This window comes from Excalfactoria chinensis, chromosome 13 (genome assembly GCF_039878825.1).
Source record: "Excalfactoria chinensis isolate bCotChi1 chromosome 13, bCotChi1.hap2, whole genome shotgun sequence".
Lineage (NCBI taxonomy): Eukaryota > Metazoa > Chordata > Aves > Galliformes > Phasianidae > Excalfactoria > Excalfactoria chinensis.
The window spans coordinates 8,234,785-8,260,513 of NC_092837.1; the positions used below are offsets into that span (position 1 = coordinate 8,234,785).

At 37.6% G+C, this 25,729-nt stretch overlaps 1 protein-coding gene across 13 annotated transcripts in view; it reads right to left on the reverse strand.

Moving 5' to 3' along the window:
* The window catches only part of TENM2 (teneurin transmembrane protein 2), a 564,904-nt gene that overhangs the window by 503,060 nt on the left and 36,115 nt on the right, over positions 1–25,729 (reverse strand). For all 13 annotated transcript variants that reach the window (XM_072348384.1, XM_072348382.1, XM_072348381.1 and 10 more), the window contains exon 2: positions 5,740–5,858. The gene's annotated coding sequence lies outside the window, so the exon portion shown is untranslated. The remainder of the gene's footprint in view (positions 1–5,739; positions 5,859–25,729) is intronic.

Consider the following 25,729-nt stretch of genomic DNA (forward strand, 5'->3'; position numbering starts at 1 on the left):
TCACCAGTAAACCTGTAACAAGATTCTGTGCTCCATCTCCAAAGTGAACTTCCAAGCAAGTAAAACAAGATAAGGCACAAAAGGCATCACCTGTCATCAAAACAGATGCTCCTAAAATATATACCTAAAAATATAAAGCCTGTTCTATTGAGCTTATTATACCAAAAAATATAATCTTTAATTGTTCTAATTCAAAGTTTGACGGTTAGGCCTAATTTGTGCTTTTTTACAGTTGAAAAAGTAAGACTGTGATAGTCACGGTGTTTTCTACTTCAAGTAATCGTAAATGTACTAACATTATGAGACATATTTACATAAATAACAGACCAGTATAAGGCACAGTGAAACAGAATAAATAATTGCTTGAGGACAACCAACAAACAACAACTTTCCCTGCACACAACTTAAAATTTAAAAGAACAGAACTGTGGAACAAAAATTATTTGTTCAATGAATCATCTTTCCTCATATACCTATTAGAACTGCAGCACAGCTACAGTGCAGCATAATCTTGTCATTCTCCAATGCCCTACTGACATGTTTTTCTACTGCATTATTAGCACCCTTGGAGGACTCTCTATTACTCAAAACTGATTTATTCTTGAAAGGTATCTTGCTCACTCTAATATCTCCTTTCCTGCAGTCAATAGCAGCCATCTCCAGGCTGACATCTGAGCCTGTTTTCAGGCTTATTGTAACTGATTCATGTCCTAGCTTCAGTGGCAAATATATATAGCTGTCAGATGGAGTACTGATGGTGGTAGCTCTTCCTGATACCAAAATGTCTGTAAGCACTGAACACTTTGATTTCTCACTGTGATGGCATTTAGCTCTATGCATTTTCCTTCTAGAAAACCTGGTTTTTGGAGCTCCTTTCCAAGCAGATATAGCTTACCTACAAAAATTAAGTCTGTAATTTGATTCCAGACAGATTCAGAACTGGCGTGTGTTTTATAGCAGACATTCAAAGCCTAATGAACCAGTTTAGACCTGCTACCTACTTCTATAAACACAAACAGCTTAAGGGAACGCAAACTGTGGAAGAAAACTTCTCCTGAGAAGAAAATCTTACTTATTTGTATACGTATCTATGTATCTATACATACATACACACAAGATTACACAGATAATATATGCATATATGTATGTTTTAAATCCACAAAAATAAGATGTTCATGAAAGCAAAGACACAGGCCTAGACTGGAATGAATGCAATGAAATGCAGCTTTATCCGCTCATTCGTCATATGTGCGCTCTGTTCCACCATTTATCAAAAACCTACGCAGTCACACCACCTCAAACTCTAGCCAAAATTAACAATGGAGGTTTCGTTCCAGGAGAAGATGCTGACTACATGCAACCTTTCCCATTTCACAAGCTATCTCTCAAGCAGCTCCGTTCACGATTCATCACCACACATGGAGGGCTACAGCATTCCAAAAATTACAACATTTCTTCTGAAATCACAGTTTCCTCTAAGACTTACAATCAGTTTCACAAAAATACACAATCTCTACACCAAAAATACAGCCCTGGCAAAGAGGAGACAAAACTGTAAACAAAGGACAAGAACACTCCAGCCAGCTCTTCATACCCTCTTTCCCACCAGATGTTCTTAGGTTGTTGCACAGAGAAACTTCATTAAAAATCACCACTGATGAGCTGTAATTTCTTTTTGGGCTCTCCTAGGAAAGCCACAGAAGGTCATATCTGAGTTTCTACTTGAGTTCTGCTCATTTGAACTTCTATTTAAGAAGCAGTCAGTTATTCTGTTTTTCTCAAGCTTGCATTCTAGGTTATCTTGAGTATCTGCAGCATTTCTACATCCTGGAATTTCACATACAGTCTTATATTACAACTGAAGCAAAAATATGAATTTTCTGAATTAGGGCATAAAGGAAAACCTGCCCTTAGCTAAATCAAAGGTCAAAGCTCACAGGCTTTCCATACAACAGCTCACATCCCATTCAAGTAGATAAAAAAATAAATCTAGAAATTATAAACCTTCATGGTACAGAATGCAGATATTACTATTAAAACCTGTACTTAACTCCAAAAAGAATCCTAATAAAATATTGAATACTATCAGCAGCTACTTAACAATGCTGCTATCTGTATGTTACACAGTAATCAATCAAAATCTACTATTTCAAACACCCAGTTATTTTTCCTGATACATTCTTATTTGACATTTACTGATAACCTGGAATTTTATACAATTACTTCTTCCTATTACAACCTTTTCAGTCTACATATTCCTATCTACAGTCCACTAGAATATTTTCAGATAAGGTACTCCTTCTGTTTATAATAATAATAATAATAATAAAGCCCAACACATTCTAGACCTGCTGTTTTGCTTAATTTATTTTCATCTTCCAATTATTTGACAGACCTGAACTTAGCCAAAATAAGATCCAGTTTCTCATCTACCTATACACCTTGAGAAACGGTAGAACGTCATTTATTTTTTCAGATTAAATACTGTGCCTTACTAAATGCTGCTAAATAAAGCTGTCTCTTAACAAGTATTTATGCAGTGCTAAGGCCAATGTGTGGGCTTGTCTCCTGATATGTTCAAAGCTCCACCTAAAACTAAATAGGCTAAGCCCTATTAGCATCCCACTTAAACTTCACACCAAAGACAGAAATGAAAGAAAACAGTATCCTTTTTTTCCCCCAGAATATGTTTTGCTAAAAGAAATAATTGGCAGTCTGACAGTGGCTTAAAACTTGAGTCACATCTTAACTCTGTTTCTGTAATCATAATTCGTACTACGATTCATCTTAATTGAGTATATAACCTTGTTCTTCCACCATGCTGAACTACTGCTGATAGTTAAAGTCCACCATACTTGTTTAAATAAAAATTAAAACAAATTAACCAAACGACAAAGGAATAACGTTCTCCCAGTACACTGCTTCTTACTAGGAAAGCAAACCTTAGTCTAGAGGCTGGGGGATCAGAAATGGGAGAACAATCATAGAATGGTTTGAGTTGGATGGGACCTTAAGGATAACCAAGCTCCAACCTCTCTGCTGTAGGTAGAGACACCAACCTCCACATTTAATACTAGACCAGGCTGCTGTAACAACACTAACTTACTGATTATAATTTAGTGTAGTTTAATTTTTATGCTTACAGAGAATGGAATTTTCTCTTTGCTGCCAGAAGTGTTCCACGGGAAAAATACTGGTTTTGTGGTTCCATTTCTAAGTGTAAATATTTTATTTATCAAGTTGCAATTGTGAGCTTTTTGCTTAAGAAATAAAAGACAGAGCTACTCAAAAATACAAGTATGAAAAAAAACAATTGAAAGGAAATAATTTTTTAAAGGACGGGTAAGTGTACACCTTGTTTATAAAACTAAATATTAAGAGACTATAAGCTTTTTCTCCCTCAGACCTATTATCTACTATTTCAGCGAAATGATCTCGTATCTTTAGAAGACATAAAGAAGTGCTTTTATACAATCTTATAAAATACCTATCTGAAGATTAAGTGTAAACCAGGAGTGCACACATCTTAGTAACTCTAGACTGTATTACCAGAAATACCATCAAAAATCCTAAGCAAAGCTACCTGAAAATTCTCACTACTGAAATTCCTACAACTAAGTGAAGCTGGTGGCTGCCCTGGGCTGTGCTGTGCGCTGCTTTTGTCCTGGATCATGTGTTTCTCCCATTTTTCCCCATGAGTCTGAAAATTAAACCATTACGCAAAGAAGTAACCCGAGCACACTAGAGATGAGCACCAGCTCTCACAGAAGGTACCTGTTAATGACTGGCCATTTCTGTTTCAACATACAATGGTACATGCCATTGGAAGAAGCAGCCGTGGAATTTGACAGAAACCATGCAAATGAGACTGGTCTCTGGGCTCAAAACAAAGCACTGCTGCTAGTGATGGATGCCATCCATCACTTCGAAGACGCACAGACTGTTCACATCATTTTTTTTTGTACTTTCCTTCCCCTTAAAAATCACTGGAAACTGAATGCAGTAAAGAGAGGCAGGGACTTTTGACAGTAAAAAGAGGGCTAGTGGAGTAATTTTCTCAAATACTTCTGGTTCTTCATATCACTGTATGTTTGCAGGAAGTTTTTAACCCACACACAATATGTCAGTAATGACAGCCCTAAAAGCCCACAGCCCTCCAGACACTGGACTGAGAAATGCCCTGAAGATGGCAGTGGTAGAGATGTTTTCCTCCCACTCCCACAGAATGGAATTAATAGTTAGAATGCATCCAGCTAATAAACTGAGTGTCCTTCTGAGAACAAATCCAGCAGGGTTTTGATCAAAAAGTTTAACTTTTTCCTTCGTTAAATGAGTTACTTTCTAAAGGTTTTCATCTATCACAATGGAATGACAGTAGTCATCACAGAATAAAATAAATACAGCAAACAAAGAAAACAAAACAAACAAACAAACAAAAAAAAAAAGCACAACCATACCAAAAAACACCACAAACTTAGCAAACATACTGATACATTTATATCATGGCAATGGTCCCTATATAACACAGGAGATACTGGAGGACACAACTGAGGGAAATGAGTGCTGAGATTTGTTTGTGAACTGACAGCAAGTCTTTGTCATTTATTCAAAGATTTAAAAGGCAAAAAGAGACAGAGCTGGGGAAGCTGGTCAAACAACACAAAAACAGGCAATTGAGAAGTTACTGGTGCTTCTTTGGCAAACAAGCGAATCCATGAGGAACACAAATTTAATGAGGCAAATGAAGAAGGGACAGCACTGGTTCACTCCACAAGTCAAAAGCAGAGCCTAAAAGAGGACCAATTTTCTGCCTGACATATCTAAATATATATATATTTTTCTGTGCTTTGAAAGAAACATAATTGAATTAAAAACTGTTGTTATTAAACTCCAACTAACAGGTTTGTTTTACATGAGTCTCAACTTACAAGCAGTTCCTTTAATAATATTGCCACTTAATTAAATACCTTAAGAATTGTTCGATGTATAACAAAATTAAGAGAAAGTAAAGACTCAAAAATTATTTATTTACTCGAAAGGCAGCTTTACCTTTTTTAGGGGAATCAATAAACTGAAGGTATTTCTTTTTCTCTTGAGGCTGCCCTAGGCAAAATAGCCTTCTTTCTCTGCAGGATACACTGGGATAGTTTGTTACTGTATGTAATTACATGAATTCCCAGAGCATATGTACAATGTAATTAAATTACAGGGTGTCTAGTGAGTATTGTGTCCTATAGTTGCAGACACCACAGAAGAAGAATTTGAAAAGCCCTTCTCTTTATATGTTCCTTTCACAACATTTTTAATAGGATATGCAGACTTAAAACTTTATGATATGTAGTAACTCATAAAAATAAAATTGCTGCGCTTAGAATCTGAACAAAATGCCCGCTCAAATGAAGAAAAATTATGTTGATAGTGAGAACAACAAATTCCTAGTATACTCATGTGATCCTGAATTTGTCAGGATATACAAGTCCAGCAAATGAAAACCTAAGTAGGTAACAAAAAGATGCATTTCTCTGTCTGAAACATTCTGAAGCAATTCAGCTGGGCTGGAAAAGACCAAAGTAGATTCTGCAAAGCAAAGTGCTGGGACAAATTGCTTCCTCTACAAAAACACTTTCCTGCAGAGATCTAGAAAGGTATTTTTCAAGCATAGATGGAAGCACTTTGGTCAATAATATGAACACATCTCAGCACAAAACAACATACAAAATTGAAGTTATGACTACTCACTGAAAGGGGAGATCGGCAATACTCTGTGTTCTGCTGTTTTGCAGTCGAACTGGGTGATGTCTACAGCTCACCGGGTGAGAGACTTCTTAATCCACTTGACAATGAAAAGCAAGAAGAATCTGTCAGGGAAACAAGAAAAAAAAGTTACAATTTCCAGAAAAACAAATTGTTTGACACTAGACATAAGCAAAGACTTCAGAAGTATTTTGCTACTCTCATAGATTTTTAAATGTCAAAAAGAGTATCAATATCCAGCCACGTCAGGATGTGAAAATTTATCTTTTAGAATCATCTTCCCCTTTTGACTCTCCCTCCTCCCTGTCTCAAATCTAGGCAGACACCGACAAGAGTTTTCTTCACCATTTAACTTAAAAACTGCTAAATCTAACCGATGTGAACTGACCACATCCTCTCTATCCGAAGAAAGAAAAAGCATGATAATCCTGGTAGTAACCCCTCCAAATGTAGATCGATACATTTTTCTCTCCAGATGTCCTCACTGTGAAAAGTTTAATTTAGAGTGATCTTGGATGTCACAACTCCACAGCCCACTTGTTACTTCTGGCAATTTATGCTTTTCTTTTTCAGTCTGCAATCCCTTATCCTGCCTGTTGGTTCCCACATTTTCTTCAGAACCTTCAATATCCTCAAAGTTTGTTGTTTTGTGGTTTTTTTTGTTTTTTTTTTTTTTTTTTTTTTTTTTTTTTTTTTTTTTTTTGAAAGGAGAAATTAACCAGAACGTCCGGAGCTTCACCAGTGTGTCTATGAAATTATCTAGTTAGAGTCACAGCTACCAGTGAGATTGAGTGGAAAATCAGGTTCTATCCTTCATTACAAATTGATGCAGCAAGATCCAAAATAAGAACTACTTCAGTGAAGAAGCAACTGGTCATGTGGAGTAGTCAATTCAAACAGCTGATATCTACCCACTGAAAAAATAATGAAATCCCCACTGGCTGGAGACGGAAACAGACAAGCAAACCAACAACACTAAAGCCAAATAATTCACAAATACATAGAAAGCACATAAAGACAAGCTAATTCTTCTGACTGGTATGTTTGAAATTCTCTTTTAACACTGAGAGTATTTAACACTGCTAGCTTATCTACTGCTATCACTGAATTTAAGTTAATGGTGCTTGTTTTTAGTTAAAAAAGAAGCTTGATGTACCAGCACTATTTAACTGCTGAGGTCTATCTCCCTGGAAATGAATAGGCATAACCGTACTTCAGACCAACAGCTTTCCATAAACCATCAATTATTTAAATAAGACAAAGAATTCAATATGCTTTATACATCAGTATCATGCAAAATCTTTAAGACCAGAATCATGGCATAAAACCGTCTAAGAATATGAATCCACGTGAAACGAACAGTGCTTTTAATTTGCAAATGCAAAAGCTGAAATATAGATAACCTTACTAATTAGGGATTGGAAGGCAGTCGCTACATCCATAATCTCCTTATTTTCTCTAGTACGTTTACTTCTCTTTGTGTATTCCCATGTACCTATGCCTCAATGCAAATTATGCTGCTGTTACAAAACTACTGCTCTGGTAATTCTGTGCTACTTTGATTATTTGCTTATAATTGCTAATTCACTTATACCTTCCTTGCTTGAGTATCCGTATTTCGGTGCCTGAAGACTTTGGAAAGGAAACATTCCTAAGAACAGCACCAGGTTACATTGAGATGCAAACACTGAGAATTCACACACACACAAAAAATTTAACTTGTGAGTGCTAAAACCTACTTTCATCAGATTTACACAAAAATTGTCAACCAAATGTGTGTTATGATTGTCTAATCCTCACGAAAGACCACACGGACACTGGCTTTCAAACCTCATTAAGAAGAGGCACTGACCATCAGCAAGGCATGGGGCTATAATACTTGCAGCAGGTGGCTGCAGGAAGCCCAGCCAGGCCACAGCAAAGCACCACACTGCATCATTCTGGATTTTTTCTATTACAGTTTGTCACCAAGAGTGGTTAAAAATGCCATCTGATAGAGTTCAGAGAAGCATTTCAGTCTTACTGATATTTTTTTTATCCTCTATGTTCCTTTTAGGAAGAGGACAAGTGAGGAACATTTGCGTGCATCTACCAATGGGTGCAAATAAACACAACACTGCAAAACAAGTAACAAAGGTAGAGAGGATGGACCTGTAAATTTCAGACTTCTCCTACTGCAAGACTGAGGCTAAATCTTGTGGGGGAAATAAGGTATTATGCATACACCAGTATTAAAAATAAAAATAAAATAATGCTGAAATCAAGTTTAAGAAAGAATAATTTTACTCTGTAACTGGGGGTTCTGTGAGCAGGTACTGGTAGCAGCAGCTGCAGGGCCTCTGTGAGGGGAGGCCAGGGCTGCACACGGATGGCTCCAGAATGTTCTGGTTGGCTCTATTTACATTGTGCTACACCTAAGAACTATTTACCATACTTCATCTACTTCTCTATCATATATATATTCCAACTGATATCAATAGTGCTATTTCCCATAGAACTTTTTTATAATTACTCTGAGGGTAATTGCCATAGGCTGCAAGACCTGATGATCCTTACAGAATTACCCAGCAGTGCTACTGATATGGCACCTGTAGCAATTGGTCAGATCAATACAATGAGAAAGGCGTTACAACAAAGGTGTGATGATGGAAAGACCAGCACAATAGAAAGGTGCTATAAATGCAGGTTGCTCACTCACATCAGAAGATTCCAGGTTCTCAGGGGAAAGCTTCACCAAGGAGGAATCTCCAGAAAGAGTTCCTTCCCCAGCGGCAGTCAGCCCTTCAGTGAGGTCAAAGAGAGGAGCAGCCAGGCTGCAGCCTGAATTGCCTTCAGCTGTGCTCCCAGGACTGACTAGGTCCTTTCCCCAGGTGCTCAGTCAGTGACTCAGGCCATGAATCGGCAGTTCCCACACAGCACATATAACCAGAGTAATTGGCACACTCCACACTGTCATTCTTCTTGCCCTTGTTTATGATTTAATTAATGAGCTGCATTTCTAAGATGCAGGTTTTAGATTAAGCATGCAATGATAGAAAGGGAAGAACGTGGCTGCAAGAATGAAAAAAGCAATTGCAAATTCTGCACGAGGTGTATTTGATCCTGGTCATTATAGGCTTCATGCTGTAGCACTGTATTTATGTCAGTCACCAGAGCACTGAGCACAAGTTCCCATCTGCTGAGCATCACCAAGCACTCCAAGCACTTTGCTCCTCCGGACACTGCAGACCTACTCCAGCTGCTCCCTGCTTCCCACTGCTGGCTCCATTCGCACAGCACCTGGGCACCAACTGTTCCATAACAGGATGGCACGTGGCACAGAAAGATTGAAGACACTGTCTGCTAACACTGCATGCTCAATTTTCATAGCATTTAGTATTATGCAGCACTTTGTATGCTACAGAACAGCTTTAGGTGCCTTCAACCATAGTTGAGAATCATAAACATTTTTATAAATTAAAGTACTCAGTAACTAAGGAACAAGTGAGTATTTACTGCGTACACCACAGCCTGTTTACTGCAGCATGTGTGCTCCTGCCTGTGGAGACACAGCCTGGACAGGCACTGGCATGCTTTGCAGAAGCGCTGAACCCAACCAAGCTCTAGATCAAAGCACTCTGCTTTCTTTTGTCTCTTCCACACGGCTGCAGGTTTTACCTGTACTTTAATCTCTGTGCATTGTCACAGAAACACATATTCCCTCAAATGGTGCCATGGGGAGTACACAGAGCAGGAATGCTCTGACCAGAATCAATGACCAGACCCTTGGACTGTGGAGCAAGGCCACTTGCATTTTCATATCACCCGTTCCTGAATCCTTTACTTCATTCACTTTACCCCAGCAGCAAAAGAACCCTGATATCAACACATATAACAGAACCTGGACTGCAAGTTTTACACCCAACTTAAAAGAAAAAAAATACTATTTATTCTTCCTACTAGCCAGCCAAAGATACAAGAAACCGTGGCAAATTAGCAAATGAAGATTAACTGACTTTTTTGCTAATGAATAAATACATAAATAAGCTTCTAAGAGCTGTGACATTATAAACAAGTGTTTCAGTATATTAGAACTTCAAAACAAAAATAATAAAAAGAAATTATGGATTTCCCTGGTACATAAGTTTTGTACCACTTGCTAATTGACATCTCAACAGACTTCTATTCAAAAAAAAAAAAAAGATTCCATTTTTCTATCGAAGAGTAGACAGCTGTTTAAATCTTAAAGAGAAATACTGACCAAAGTCAGTAAGAATGGGAACCCAGCACAGAAAATGGGAATTCCAGTTACAGAAAAGATCATGGCAAAAATCTAATAGTACACTGCTCACAAGAGGCACTGAATGAAAACCACATCTGAATCACAGCAGAATACAAAAGATAATACACCAGAGAAGCAGCTCTGCTCACATCTTCAGAGACACAGCAACCTTACTCCAAGTAAAAAGAAGAGCAATAAAATGAAATATATACCAGCCTTCACAATGTGTCCACTGAAACACATTTCCAGGAGAGCATGGAGGTAGATTGCAGAAGCTGAAGCGAAGCACTACGGCTGCCCACAACACCAAGAAGGCCATAATCCCACAAATAAATTGAAAACACTTCAAGGGAGTAACACTAAATGTTGGTGCTTAGCAAGCAGCAGCTGTAGTACCATCGCTGCAGGAAGAAGCCCATTCTGGCATTTGGATCAAGAGAACTGACAGTAAGAAAATTATGCCAGATGGAAAAAAATGAAATAAATTCACTGCCACTGCTTGGCGTATTATCCATGGCCCACATCTAGTTTACAGCCCTCTGGATTACTAATCTCTGAGATTCTGTTCTGTTCCAAGGTATCACAAGACAATTTGAACATTATAAGAGGAAGAACCTGAAAATAAAACACCCAAAAAATCTAAAGAAATTACTACACAAAGACCAAAGGAAATGGATTTATATATATGTATATTTATGCATAAATATAGCTATAGATATAAATAAAATTCTCTTTACACAAATGTGCAAGTGTAAGAAACCACCAGGGAGAGCTATGTTTGCATCAGGTACTGATGCACTGTATCTCAGTAATATCTTTTGTCTGTGTGAATCCAAAAAAAAAAAAACCTCTTGATATTTTGTTGTTGTTTTTTTTCCTTTGAAGTTGCTCAATTCAGCAGAGCATTAACCAGCATCACAGAAAATCACACCACTATACAGACTAAAAGGCAAACCTGAGAAATTACTGAAAGGTCCAAACGCACTCAGGAAAGGCCATAGACGCACCACTCACTGAGTTCAGGGAGTCAAGGAAACGATACAAACAGCCAAGCAGGTAACAACTGCAGCCTCTGAATCAGGAGCTGCACTTGCAAGCATGAAAACAAAGATGGGACTATTTACCACATAACTGTTATACGGTCTATTAACAAAGAGATGAATAAAGTAATTCTAGAACAGTCCCTACAATGTGCGTTTCTGAAAGACACTTGCATGAATATTAGTATTTGTTTTTTTGTTTCTTTCTGAGGGATTGACATATATACACACCTCTCTAAATACGAAGAACAGCTGAACTGAACTGCTGAAGGCATGTGCATTGGAAATCCTTAGAAAGAACACCTCTGGTTTATCTCATCTTATACAGCTATGCATTACTATGAACAGCCCAAACCACAACAAGATGAATATCACAATCCACAGCTCTTTACATTAAATGGTCAAATTCCCCGTATAGTTCAGAAGAGACACAGCCATTAGCACCTTCGCCTCACCTGCTGGGTGGTGATGTGTGTTTCCCTCATGAAGCCCTAGGGCAGCACCTTCCTGTCACCCAGCAATACTGCCAATAGCATTTCCCTCTCCTCACACTGATTCGGACTCCTCAGAAGAAAGGAAGTCCACAGAAGAAGCTGAAGGGTCTGTTATACTGATCTTCCTGCCTTTCTCAGCATAAGAGCCAGGGAAGAACAAGTAGATCTAGGAACCTGTTTCAAAGCAAACTTCACTGCCATCACTGTCCTTTATCCCTGTGCCCTTAGCAAAGGAGTTTGAAAACCATGAGCATTTGTGGTAAAGGTTTTTGCATTTGCAAATAAAGACAAGAGGATATATTTTCACTCTTTCTAGATTGTTAAACCCAATCCCAGGATATTAAGTATGTGCATCAAACTATCTATTATGTTATTTACTTAGACTTGAAATATGGTATGACTTACAGGGCATTAAGTTGTGCTATGCCCCTTCAGCAAACAGCACATTCCATGGTAAACACAGAGAGTTCACAGGAGCTTTTTGTCCCTTCATGATTTTATTAGACCGTATTGACTCAATTACAAAACGCAGTCGTACTCTTTTATAAGGTGACACAAACACCATACAATTTCAAGAACCATCTTCAAGACCCTGTAAATGCATTTTCTACTGTATACAACATTACTCACCCACCAACAGCAATGGCTGCTCAAGAGCAGTACAGAACCACGATACTGATCTGTAGCCGCTGACGTGCATTAACCACACTCTTCTCTTTGTATCGTTATTAAGTATGGATAATTAGAATGGAATGTTCTCTCATTTATATGTATCAATTCTTAAAATATCTAAACACACTCTGAACTTCCATTTTACACTTTTTTTTTCCTTAATGTGACTTGTATTTCCTAAGAAAATTATTTTAAATAAAGAAAATAAATAATTTAATTTAAAAATTATATCTCCAATTTCTAAGTATAGCACTGCTCTAATAAAACAGTGACATAAAACCACATGGTTGGTTAATCTGTGACACAAAATAAAAGGCCAACTGAGTGGCAAGCCAGAACTGTCATCAAGAATTAGGGCATACAACCCTAACGTGATTTGAAATTCAGATTTATATTAGGCCTCATTAAGCAGTTTAGAGAAATTCATAAATCTTTTTATGGGGTCATTTTTTTCCTAATTACCTCTACAGAATGATGTACATAAATACATAAAGAAATTAAAATACCATATTTCTAAATGATTAAATATTTTAATAATTCATTTCTTTTTCCTAGTTCTATAATCTCTCACCTCTGAAAAGGGACAAGGCAAAAGCCTTCACAGTTTCATAAGGAAACTAAAATAAGAGTCCAGCATGTATGTTGAGTGTTGCTTCCACAATAATTTCAAAGTAGCAAATACGCAGAGTCACCAATTGCCTTTTAGGTAGGGGTAATATTTACAGTTTAATTTTACAAGTTGTAATTTAAGGACAGATTTATTTAATGTAGGCTCTATTTCAGTTTATTTCTTCAAGTCATCGCCTCGAACAATACCTATCAACCCCTCAACTCCTGAGCTTAGGGCTTAAGCTGAGACACGGATACAACACAGCAGCAAAACATGTGTACTTGTAAAATGCTTATGACCCTCATTAATGGCAGTGACTTCATTTGTTCATTAATTCCAAAGAGAAACACACACACTCTTTGCCAACCTAGGATTAGCTGACAGTGGTTCATTCACTTACATCAATTTCCTGCTTAATATTTTTTTATTAACTATTAAGATCCAAACACCTCCATTATTTTTTTCTATGAATTTACTGAGATAAAATTGCTTTTTAAATTATTTTTTTTAAATACACCTCCAGGTAAGTAATGAATAGCCTTTACATTCACCAGGAGATCTGGTGCTGTGAGACCAAGCAGAATGCCTCCTTAACAAGCACAGCATAATTCTGCTCCTGGACATCCTTATAGCCAGTGCCCTGCATTGAGCAAACTCAACTATTTTAAAACTTGCAGACATTTTCATTACATACATATTGATAAAAAAACAATATTCTGCATGCTTTCATTTTGCAAAAAGCAGAAAAGACTCAATGGAACAGAAGAGCTTAATGGCCTCAACTAAAAGCAAAGGCATTTGGATATTGAACACAGGATAGCACCCTAAGTGAGCATAAATACACTTAGATAGGATTTTCAAGTATTAAAAGCTAAGACAGTGATTCTATAAATAGTCACTGATAAAAGTAGAGCTTAAAAGGACACTGATTGCTCCTTGCTTCACTAACTTTAAACAGTAATAGGCAAGAAATCCAACAGCTTCCCCTTTATGATGAAAACGGTAACCTTAGATGTCTGTACATATGTGGACAGATCAGCTGTAAGCCAGTAAGAACCTGAAAAGCATAATTAGTATACAGATTTCAGGATGCTGAATTTCAAATGAGCTTTTGAAAAATACTTGGTTTACAGAGAAATACTATGAGCTGCAGCTGTGTGTTCAGTTATCTACAACTTACACTGCTGACGTCAAAAGATAACATCTACAAAGCACTAAGCTATATAAAAACAGTGGCCAACCATCTGTAACACAATAATACCAGCATGGTATGTAGCTATGGCTAACAAATGCTCCCTAGTTTTAAGTTTTTCAAATATTTTCTACTTCATCTCACTACTTGTAAAGACAGGAGAAAGAAGAGCAGCAGCTTTGCCAAAACTGGCCTGAATAAGACCCACCACTGGAGCAAGAAGGGGAGAATAAAGAAACTCTTCATATCTACTGATCCATTTCTACCAAATTTAATAGGGTAGTCATCTTAAAGATACGTAAGCCCCTTGTGCTCTAAGAAGAATCTGCCCAAAGGTAAAAGAAGAAGCTAAGAGCTAATTGCTGACTGCAAGCCTGCACCTATGTCACCCAGGGACTGGCAGAAGTGCTGCTGGAGGTTACCAGGGGCAAGGAGAATCCAAGGAATGGCAAGAAGGACTAAGGGACAGAGGGAAATGGAAACTGAACTTATAAGGGAAACAGGATGAGGGGAAGATCATAGAGAATATTAGCAGGCAGAGACAAACAGGCAAACCTTCCACTGAGGGGATCAGGGATGAAGGGCAGAAATTTGCAAGTGGTAAAGCTTCATTAGTTCCACTAATCACAGAACAATTTGTTTACAGGAAAGTATTTGGGTTTGTTTGTTGTTTGCCTTACAAGGATGAACAGGTGTCTTAATGTATTCCATGTGTGGAGTAGCAGAGGAACAGCCAATACTGAGAGCACTCTGTTCAGGCTCAATTTATAAATGGAAAAGTGATTTTGCATTCAACAGGAAGGATAAAAATGGTACCCTGCTGTTCACAGCAGGAGACAGAATTTAAATATCCTGTAATATAATTTGGTACATCACCACATATCAGGCTTGACTTTCCTAATTTACACTAGTAAGTTCTTACACAAGAATCAATCTTTTCATTTCAAGGCAATGACTTCTGATTTATGCCAGGGCAAATGGAAGAGTATGGGACCATTTCTATCCTAATAAAATTTGACATCTGCTGTTAAACACGTTAATAGCAGATAAAATCACCTGGTGGTATTACAAGATAATATCAGCATTGCATTGAGAAGGGAAACAGTACAATTTAGTGTTGTTAAGGCATTTATAATATCATTCACAAAAAAAACCCACAACAAGAGGTTGCAGTGTTCTCCAACTTCAGTTGCTTTTTAATTAGAAGAATAAATCTAATCACAACTGAAAAGAAATAAGAAACACCCTCTTTGGGGGAAGGTTTAAAATGGACAAATTTAAGCAGATTATGTTCAATTTTAGCTGATGCAAGGTCATAACACATAAGCATATGACTCTACAATAAGCATAACTTAATTTCTTTCAATAAATTCATACCTTAAAAAACAGCAAAAGCATTTTTTCTTTCTCTAACTCCTAAATTTTTCCACAGCACAGTGGTGTTTGGCCACAGATATACAGTTCATAGACGATGATGGCAGCAAAACATCGCACTGCAAAGAATACTTGACTAAATGATTTTAATTAATATTTTTCAAATAATAAAAATAAATCTCATTGTTTGAACAAAGATAACCAATCCAAAGGTCCTTAAGACCACAGCCTTCAGCACCATTCTCATCTTCAAGCTGAATTGCCATCTGCTGACTCCACTGTTAACCATAAGGACGACTCAAGACTCCTTTCCTCACACATTTTATATGTCTCGTTTTTTTTTAAAACATGAATCTTCATTAGAAGAAGGGATACACACCACAAAGATGCATAATTTAATTGCTGAAAATTATTTTTCTTTCATTCTGTCTTGTGTCTGTTTCTGATAGACATTAAAGTTTCCATTAAAAAATGAGGTTGTCCATTAGCACAGGTAATATACCTTTCATCTTTAATTTATCATTTTTTCAGTATTTATCATAAGATATTTTACAACTCTTGGATCCCTGCCATGAGGGGCTCCTAATACAACAACATACAGATTTGTAGATGCACATTAGGGAACAGAAAGTGATAAATAGGCAGAATTTATGTCAACAGGATCTGAATGAAGAAAAATTGTAATGGAGACCAAAACTTTCCGCTAGGAATTGAAACGTCGTTGGCACTATTCTGTGGCTAGGTGACAGGCAGATCAATGAATAAGAAAACACCAAAATAGGTGGAGCAGTGCTAAGGAACACCAGGAGAGTAAGTATCTACAAACACAAAATAAAGGTAGAGGAACATTATGTACAGAGACTGCTCAAGAGGTTCAGAATGAAGATTCAAGAAGAGGGATCATAGAAAATCAATTGGTGAAGTGAAGTAAATCAATAAGCAGCTACAGCCTTCCCCTTTTCCATATTACACAGTGTAGCTGCTAAAGGCTTAGCACTGCTTCTGGTCGCTGCAGCATTCAGAACGACAGACAAAATTGCTAAACAGAAATTTACAGGAAAAAATAATATAAGTTAAAATCTGTTTTAGAGAAGCAAGTGTTCTGGATTACTGGAGAGAAGGAAAAAGAATAAAGCAGTGACCTCTGAAATGTGAGCCTAAGATGAAACTGGAGAGGGAAATTAAACATCATCTGAAGCAAGGAGGAAAGAAACAAAACAAAAACAAAAAAACAACAACAACAAAAAAAAAAAAACAACCCACAAATCAATAAATAAAGACTTTCAATTTAGCTAAATTAGATTTCAGCCCTGAACTTAACTAGGACAATGAAGTCAGTTTTCTACTCATCATTTATCTGGTCAAGAGGCACATGGATCATCCATTATTTCTCCTGAATCTTCTCTGAATCTACAGATGCCTACAGAATGGGGCACTGCTTTCTTTGATTCTCTTAAGCTTTGCAGCCATCTGTTTCCCCAGAATCTCAGCAGAAGCAGCAGGAGACCCATTTACCTTTGGGTGAGGAGAACAGTTCCAGCCAAAGGGCATTACTTATGTAATGTAGCAACAAACTCCCCAGAGATACCCACCCAAACCTGAGGAAGGGCAAGTTACTTCTATGCCGCTCCATCCTTTCCCACTCTCAACATGCTATCTAGAACCTTCTTGAGGAAAGCAACAAGGAGAAGACAGTTACTCTTTCCCTTAAAGTTACAAGTCCAAAATGTACATTTTTTCCTGGGTAGGGTGTTTCTCCAGTACAGATGAACAACCGTCAGGGGCAGAAAGATGGATTAATAATGCTAAGAAATATACTTAAAACTTGAAATTGGCCAGAGGTTGCCTCTATAAATCTTTCATTTTCTTACCCCTAGCATTAGTTAGGCTCCTACAATAAAACAAATACGATTACTTAAAGGGCAAGTGAAAAAAATCAGTTTTCATACTTGTCAAGTGGAAGAATTGATGAAGGATAGTAAGCATTAAGATGAATCCAGATCACTATACCTTTGGCTCCACTGCATGAAATGTAATGTCATCAATTAAAAAGAGAGAAAAAATAAAGAAACAAAAACAGGCAGTATATTTATCCAAAATATAACCAGTCATATTCAGTCATGTGCCACCAGTTCCAAGTCTTAATGAACAGATGCCTATTATAGCATTTCTAACAATACAGCATGATAAAATCTATCTTTTTTCCTAATCTAGCCCTGGTGTTAACTAGAACTACAGAATCAGCCATAAAAACAAGGTCAAACTCACATCTACATAGCAAAAATGACCTTGAAATGATTGATAGATGAACAGGTACAATTTACTTTTCTGCTCCATTTAGACAGACACGTAAAAATATATATATATTTTAATTTCTATTTCTCTAGCAATAGGTGGCACTCTCTAAACCACCTTCATAAGTACCTACTGTGTACCATATTGTTCTGTATTCAAGCGGGATACATGCAAGTTCTGCTTCCTCTAAAACGAACAGAAAATATCTTGCAGTTGTTCCGTTTTAAACTGCTGTAATGCTCAAACACATTTTTACAACAGGTAGAAATTTAAGATTGGTATGCTGTTATTGAAGACCATGCTGCTTTAGACAAGTGGCAAGCAGATAAACATGCTACCTGCTCCAGCAATCTGAACGACAACATTAATATAAAAATCACAGATTTAAAGCAGGTATTGTCTCAGCACTTTCAGCTGCCTTTTCGTGACCTGTTAGAATACATAATCATTACTATTCCTGCCCGTTTTCCCAGATTTGTAGATAACACACAGTTACTAAATAACATGTCCCCTTTGCTTGCAAAATAAGCACTTTGCTGCTCCCCCTTCAACCTGCTGGCCACCTTTCTCTTTTTTCTCATCTCACCGGCTCTGCTCTCTGTGCAAGTCGCTCTGAGTGCTGCTGTCTGTTCTCTGCCCACTAGTGGGATGCTGGCTCTGCAGTTCTAATGTCAGGAAGATGCTTGGCAGCTGCGACAAGCAAAGTCCTGAGCTCAGTACCAACAAGGAAGATCAGGTGCGTAATACTGTTTTTGAGATTTGCCACTTCTCCAGCTTAATTACTGAAGTCCCAACTCCAATATAACACGCTTATCACCTAAGCTTTTTATATAAGGGATATACTTTATAAGAAAGAATAGTACACCAGACTAAGTCCCTTCTGGATTTAAATTTCTTTTGTTTCAAAGTAAAATGCTTTGGAAGCCTGGGAACAACTTCTGTTTGTCTCAAAGCAAAGAAGGAATTAAACACCAAAGCTGTTTTCTTAAATCTTTTGGTTATTAAGGCAAAAGCGTTAGAAGCCTCAATATTACTACATGCCATTAAGTTACCTTCTACTCTTTCTCCACAGATCAGCCACATCCCTGTAATTTCTCAGCACTTTCGAATGCAAAGCATGCTCATACTCCACTGACAGTGCACCAACATGACATGCTTCACTTCTCATTGTCCACTGTCCTCAGCCATTCATTATCTTCACTGCTCCTGCTACAGGATAATGATACACTTGGCCTCTGCCTGTGACTAACACATTTTGCTACAGGGCTTCTTTTAATTGAAACGCCTAGTATACACTTCTGTTTTGGAGCAACAGCCAAACACTTAGTAGAGAATTTGTTTGCTTCCCCGTTGGTAAAGGGCAAAAAATCAATATATTTTTAGGCAAAAGAGCATGCAACCAAGTCATACAGCTCCTCCCCTGTACTGAACTGAGAGATCCTCACTGCAGCCTGAGGAACACCACTCCGAATTCTGTTGCTCTGAAAGATGCCACTGCCAAAAAATCCCCCAACTATCAACTGTTTAAATAATAACGAAACACGGAAGAAATTGCTACAAAGTTTCTTTACCTTTCAGAAAACCTCTTTCTGACTTGGCGCCTGTGTCATGATTTCAATTATAAAACAACCAGACCGGATTCTTTTAACCACAGAACATTTAAAGTTGAGTGCAGCCAAAAGCCAGCAATCAGCTCGTAACTGCAGCAGATGTTTCCCCAGCTGAACTCACTCAGTCTAATTCTCTTACCCAGCAACAACAAGCTGGACACCTAAAACTGAGGAACTTTCATATTCAAAGTGATAAGAAATTACTACTAGAGAAGCTACCAGGCATGAAGCCATCACATATTTAAATGATATGACAGTTTTTAATTAAAAAGTAAAATAAAAATAAAAAATGCCCCCAAAAGGAGAGTAGACTTGTGCACAAAGTCTTCATTAGAAAGAAAGAGTCTGAACCGCAGGAAAACTTGGTTCTTTGCACTCCATTTGAACTAAGCAAAACAGTCCTTCAAGGCACATCACTGCCCGGCTGATGGAGTAGTAATGGCCTGTGGGCACAAGGAGAAACAGCAAACAACCCCTTATCACAGGATGATGAGCTGGACTGAAATAGTTAATTTTAATTAACATATAATTCACCACATCAATGTTTGTTTTACTGAATTGTCAGTTACATCATCCACATAAATGATAAACACAACCAGTAAATATCCCTAACATCAGAACTCCAGTTTACATTTTCACATCACTATCAGGTATATATTTAATGTGCTTCTTTGCAGTATACTCAAACTCATTTGTTTGCCACAGTCCCAGACAAACACTGAGAGTACTTCATCTAGCTTATAGTAAAGTGACCTTGGCTCAGGAACAGAGAAACAGGGAAAGAGCCCTCAGTACCCAGGCTGCAGCTGCTTAAAGGACTCCAACACCTGAACCTCCATCGAGGATGGCAGCTGGTCTGTGGCAGGTAGGACCAACTGCTGATTCTGATCCAGGAACAAAGACCAATCTTGATCCATGGAAGAAACACACCAAGCAGCAAGGCCTATGCTACAGCAACAATACCCAATTGGCTTCTAGCTCCTGTAAACATGTGAGACTGGATGTTTCACCTCCAGCAAACATCACAGTCAATACAGTACAACGCATCTAACTCAACCAATATCTGTAACTACTGACAGCTTCCAAGTGCTACCAGATAGGTTGCCTAGCAGTTGTACGCATATGCTTGTTTTAAGTCAGGAAACGTCCCGGGCACCTCAGGCTCTTGGAATGGTACCCTCACAGTGGTCCTCCATCCCCAAACAGTAACGGGTAGCCCATCTTCTACCCCTGCCTCTTAGTGCTGTTCCAGGTTACAAGGTGCAGTCACTCAAAACTGAGAAAGCTACGTCCTGAAGCAGTATGTTTTCATTTACTGTGAAGAACATGGAGGCTAAGACTGAAACCACGGAATTTTGCAGTGCAAGAGAAGAAATGTTACAAGAGACAAAAAAAATAAAAAAAAAAAATAAAAAAAAAAGGTGTACTCTATAGTGATTTTTAAACTGTAGTAATGTTTTATATATAAGATCATCACGTAAAACACGACACGTCCTGAATGATTACATCTCTTCACACATAGATTGTCAAGATTTAACTACTAAAGGCAGCAAATATTGCATATCTCATTGCTACAAAGCCAGCTAATCCTGATACTTGCTTCTCAATAATCAGTAAACCAAAACAGACACGTATTATCTTCATTTAACAATTAAAATGAAATACAAAATTCTATTTATGAAAGTTCGGGTTATTCCAATCTGCAGTAAAAGACAAGAGAAGCTTGCATAAGCAATAGCCTTTTAGAGGACTTCTGAAAATAAGCTACTAGTAAATCTTCCCTGCATGCAGAACAATATTAAATTTCAGCTCTGCCTCTAGCATAATTAAGTACCCACAACAGCATAAAACCTTCATTAAATTATGGTGTTTGGAGTGAAATGTAAATTTGTCTTCAGATATGAGGTTGATATTTCAACCCCTTCACAGTCTGAATATCATTATGAGGAGAGGGGGACAGAAAAGCCACCAAGTAAGCAAAACAGTGACCAAGCTCTCCTCTTTTCCTCTGGATACCACACAATTAGGAAAGATATCAATTAAGTGTCCTCTGCTACCTCCCCCTGAAAAAAATAAAAAGAAAGAAAGAAAAAAAAAAGCATTTTAAAAAGCTAGGAATGCTTTTTAACTGCTGTCTCACTAGAAAGCATGATTACTTCATTGCTTCTTATGACATTCACATGGAAGCTATTTTCGTGCATCAACAACAACCCTCTTGACGGGAAGCAGAAACAAAACAAAAAACACTCTTTCCAACACAGAAAAGCAGCATAGGCTGGGTGATGCACCGCTCATGGTCCCCAGGCTTTGGGCACTACTGGCAGAGCAGCAGACTGTCTGCTGACAGCTGGGACCTGCTCACACCTTGGTTCCAAAGCGAGCAACGACCCCACAGAATGCAGCACAAGACTTGAAGCACCACAACTATTTTATTTATAATGAGCAAGGCACATTCATTTCTTTATAACAACCAGTCCAAAAATAAATAAATAAATAAACAAATAAATAAGTAAATAAATCCAGCTGTTTTGTTTTTTTATCTTCATCTAGGAATACATGGATATGCGCGGCACTGGATTAGGCTTACACTGAAACTCTCCTTATTTTTAGATAACATTTTTGAAATGATCCATCATTCCCATATATGCCTCCTGTCTCCTGGGCAAAACACAGAAAGTGCCTGACGACATTCTTTGGGGAAGACCAAGTGCTGAAAAGAGGCACCAACAACAGCACTGAAGCGTACGTGTGGGAGAAGAGCAGGAAAAAGAAAGTCAAGGCTCTTACTTAGATATCTGCATTTTTGAGAGCTTTACAAATTTCAACATGTTTGAAAAATGAGATACTAAAGTGATTTTTCAGCATTCTATAGCTTTTCAAAATACATTACAGCTGAAAAAGTGCTTCTGAAATACCCTTAATTGAGTCTGTTTTTCATACAGAATACTTCTATCAAATATTTGTATTTGTGTCCATACCACAGAAAGGGAACTCATAAACTATACCAATTATGCTTTCTTTTAAAACAGAAACAACACTAAACTGACAAATACAGTAATAATTTGTTAAAAAAAAGGCAACTTATCACAACTTCCAGAATACTGAACAGACGTTCTTCACTCAAAATATTCAGAATGGTACTTGAAGCCTTGTGCTTCTTCTCAGCTCCAATGGCCAGAAACTGATCTCATGTATTTTTCCACTCTCTATAAAAAAATGTCCATAACGTTTCTATTTCAGATCTTCTCCTGCAGTCTATCTGCATGTATGCATGCCCAATATGCAGGTGTACCAGAATAAAACACTTCAGAAATCTTAGTGGAAGCATTATTGAAAATAATGACTGTCTCATTTTTAGAATGTTAAGATTCCATATACTACAGGAGCCTAGAAAGGTAAGAATATCTATGAATCTACCTTGTCATTTCAGCTACTTACAGTATAATTTAGAACACAATTAGGTAGTTCCCTGGTTTCTCTGCATATATGGTGTTTGAGGCCTCAGAAGACAGTTAACAGCGACCAGCAGATTAGGATAGAAATCTTCCTGTTCTGAAATCTAGGAAGTCTGCACTTTAAAAAACAAGCTTGTCCTATTAAGTTGGAATAATAATTACTTTTCAGTATTTATCTCTCAATGTTATTACAGCTAAATAAGAAAAGCAAACATTCAAGCACTCATTTACAGACATTCTCTTTATAATGGGAACAACAATAAAAGCTATTAGATGTTACACAGCTGAAGGAAAAAGCTTTTCCTTTAGGTCAAATATATCAGTACTAGCTTGTAATAACCAAAACAGAAAGATTATTCCTTTAAAACCCTTTAATTCTTGATATCCACAGTTCTAATCCTCCCGTCATTGTTGAAGGCCACTTTAATGTTTCTGTTTAAAATTTTAGTGTCAAGACTTTTTTTTTTTTTCTTTTAATCCAATACCAACTAAACTGCTCATGCTTCACTTTCATAATTTATGTTATTTTAGAAGCCCTTAATTTAATTAAAACCTTGTAAAATTAAGCAGGTTTGACTTGATTTTCCATATGCAAAGAGAAGCACATTACTGGGATATTTTGAACAGTTCATTTCATAATTTATTGTACATTGCTATCATATCGAGAATAATTAAGATATATTTTTAATTACTTTACTCAGAAGAACAGGCTAATACATATTCTATCAATATTACGATCCCCTTGGATGGCAAGAAGCTAAATGCTAACCCAAACAGATTTTGAAGCTATAATTACTTGGTAAACAAGGGAATCATAATTATTATACGTCGTGTTCGTATTAACCTAAAAGAAGTTTTTAGGATTCTTTTCATTGTATTTTTCTCTTTTGCTTTCATCTGCTGCAGTGTCATTGAGCATATCATTACCGGAGTGACATTGCTCTCCAGACGTGTCTCACACAAAGCGGACTCGGTACGCTGTACTGAACTGCCTTCTCTCTGGTGATAAAGCACAGATAACAATACACTGCCAGTTCACTTACACCATATTAAGCAGCAAAATGTCGCTTTCATGATGCAGTGACCAATTAAAAAGCAGCAGACCAGGAGGTCACCTGGGGAAGGTCATGCAGAAAGATTATTTCTAATCTGCATTAAAAATACTAGGAGGCCTTTTTATTAAAATGACTGCAGAAAGGCTCTCTGTTTGGCTGAATGGTAACATTCAATAAATAAATACGTCCTGCTCTTTTGCACAAATCCACTACAAAATTCATTTACAAGGACTGATGACCTCCTCTGCAGAACCGAGTACTTGAATACCAGCAAGAAAGAATTTCTTTAAAAGCCCACACTAGGACACAGCACTGCAAGCATGACTAAACTAAGTTTCTTGGAACAGTCTTTCAAAGAAAGACACGGGCTGAAAAGACTAATAATTTAGTTCAAACATTTCGTTTCTCTCTTCTGCACTTTTATCCCGACTCAAAAGCTTATTAGTAACGAGATCTGCAACACCCATAGGCTTACTGTTAAAGGTCTTGACACATCATGCCCTGTTTCACAGTGAAATCACCTGGTAATGTTCTATATATTCAGAGGCAGCGTTTGCCACCTTGCCAAAGCATGACTACATCAAGTGTCCAGAAAAGCAAAACATCCTTTGTTCTGAACATGCAGCAATGTGTGGGATTAATGGCAGTGATTTCTGGACTTGACCCAAAGCTTCCTGAATTACCCAAAAGCTTTTCCAGCAAGTTCACTGGGCTTGTACACAACACACTAAGGCAGCACCGCTATCGGGGAACTGGATCTGAGGAAAGAAAGAACACTGCAGGCCAAGCCATAGGAAAGCACAGGATGCCAGACTTCTCCAAACACTTTCCTTGTAAGAACTGGCCAGTGGTGCTTTTTAGGATGCTACAAAATGATGGAGCTGCACAATGACATGATGATTTTGTATTCTGTTGCAGATTTTTAATCTTTAATTAGACCAGAGAATAGTACAGATAAATCACATCATCCTAAAAAATTAAAAAAAAAAATAAAAATAATCGAATATTGTCATTAAGCACCCTCTGCATGCTTAGCACACAGCCCATTTTGCACAAAAAATACAGCAATGAACATCAATTTAATCCATTACAGAGCTATAAAACACTTGGTCTATGTTAAACAAATTTGAATCTTGATTTTAAAATGAGCCCGGTTATCCAGCCCCATGCCACCTTCAAAATCCGCCTTCTATCTCCTACAGCCTCAGAACCAAACTCTGTTGATCTCAGCACATCTGTCCACATCTGTTCCCAAGTTATTATCTATATTTGATAATTATTCCTGTGGTGAGAAAACTGCATAACCTCTCCTTGCAGCATAACCCCAAGCTGAAGCACAAGTAATCCCACCTCCGCTTCTCTCCTTCTTTCACACTTATCCTGACGAGCATGGACTAACCTGCTAAAGGCCAAACTCAGAAGAAATAGTGCAGCTCTCATCTTCTGACTAATGGGCTTTTGTTCAACAGAAGGATGTGCATCTTACCCCAAACATACTTCAGCACACAGCAGGGATTTGTAGCAATAACTACTAGCAATAATACGCTCTTTTACAAATGTCCCTTCTATTGCTGGCATCAAAACCTGACATTTGGAAAGGTGCTGGCTCCTCCCAGATTAGCAGAGGCTGCAGCGGAAATTGCTTTATGTCTCAAAAAATAAGGCCCTGCCATGCTAATATGCAACTGCCAATCAGGTACTGCTCCAAGGAAATGCCAAGTTAATAACTGCCATTTACAAAGCATGTAACACTTGCACAGGGTACTTTAAACTTTTGTTTAATCCTGAATCAAAGTAGTTATGAGAAATTAAGCAGCTTTTTTTATTCTGAAATATCTCAGAATTTGATTTCCTACCTGTCAGTAGAAGTGACAAGCTGACCAAGCTAGTGAAGTTCTGTCTAGCTAGAAAATGGAA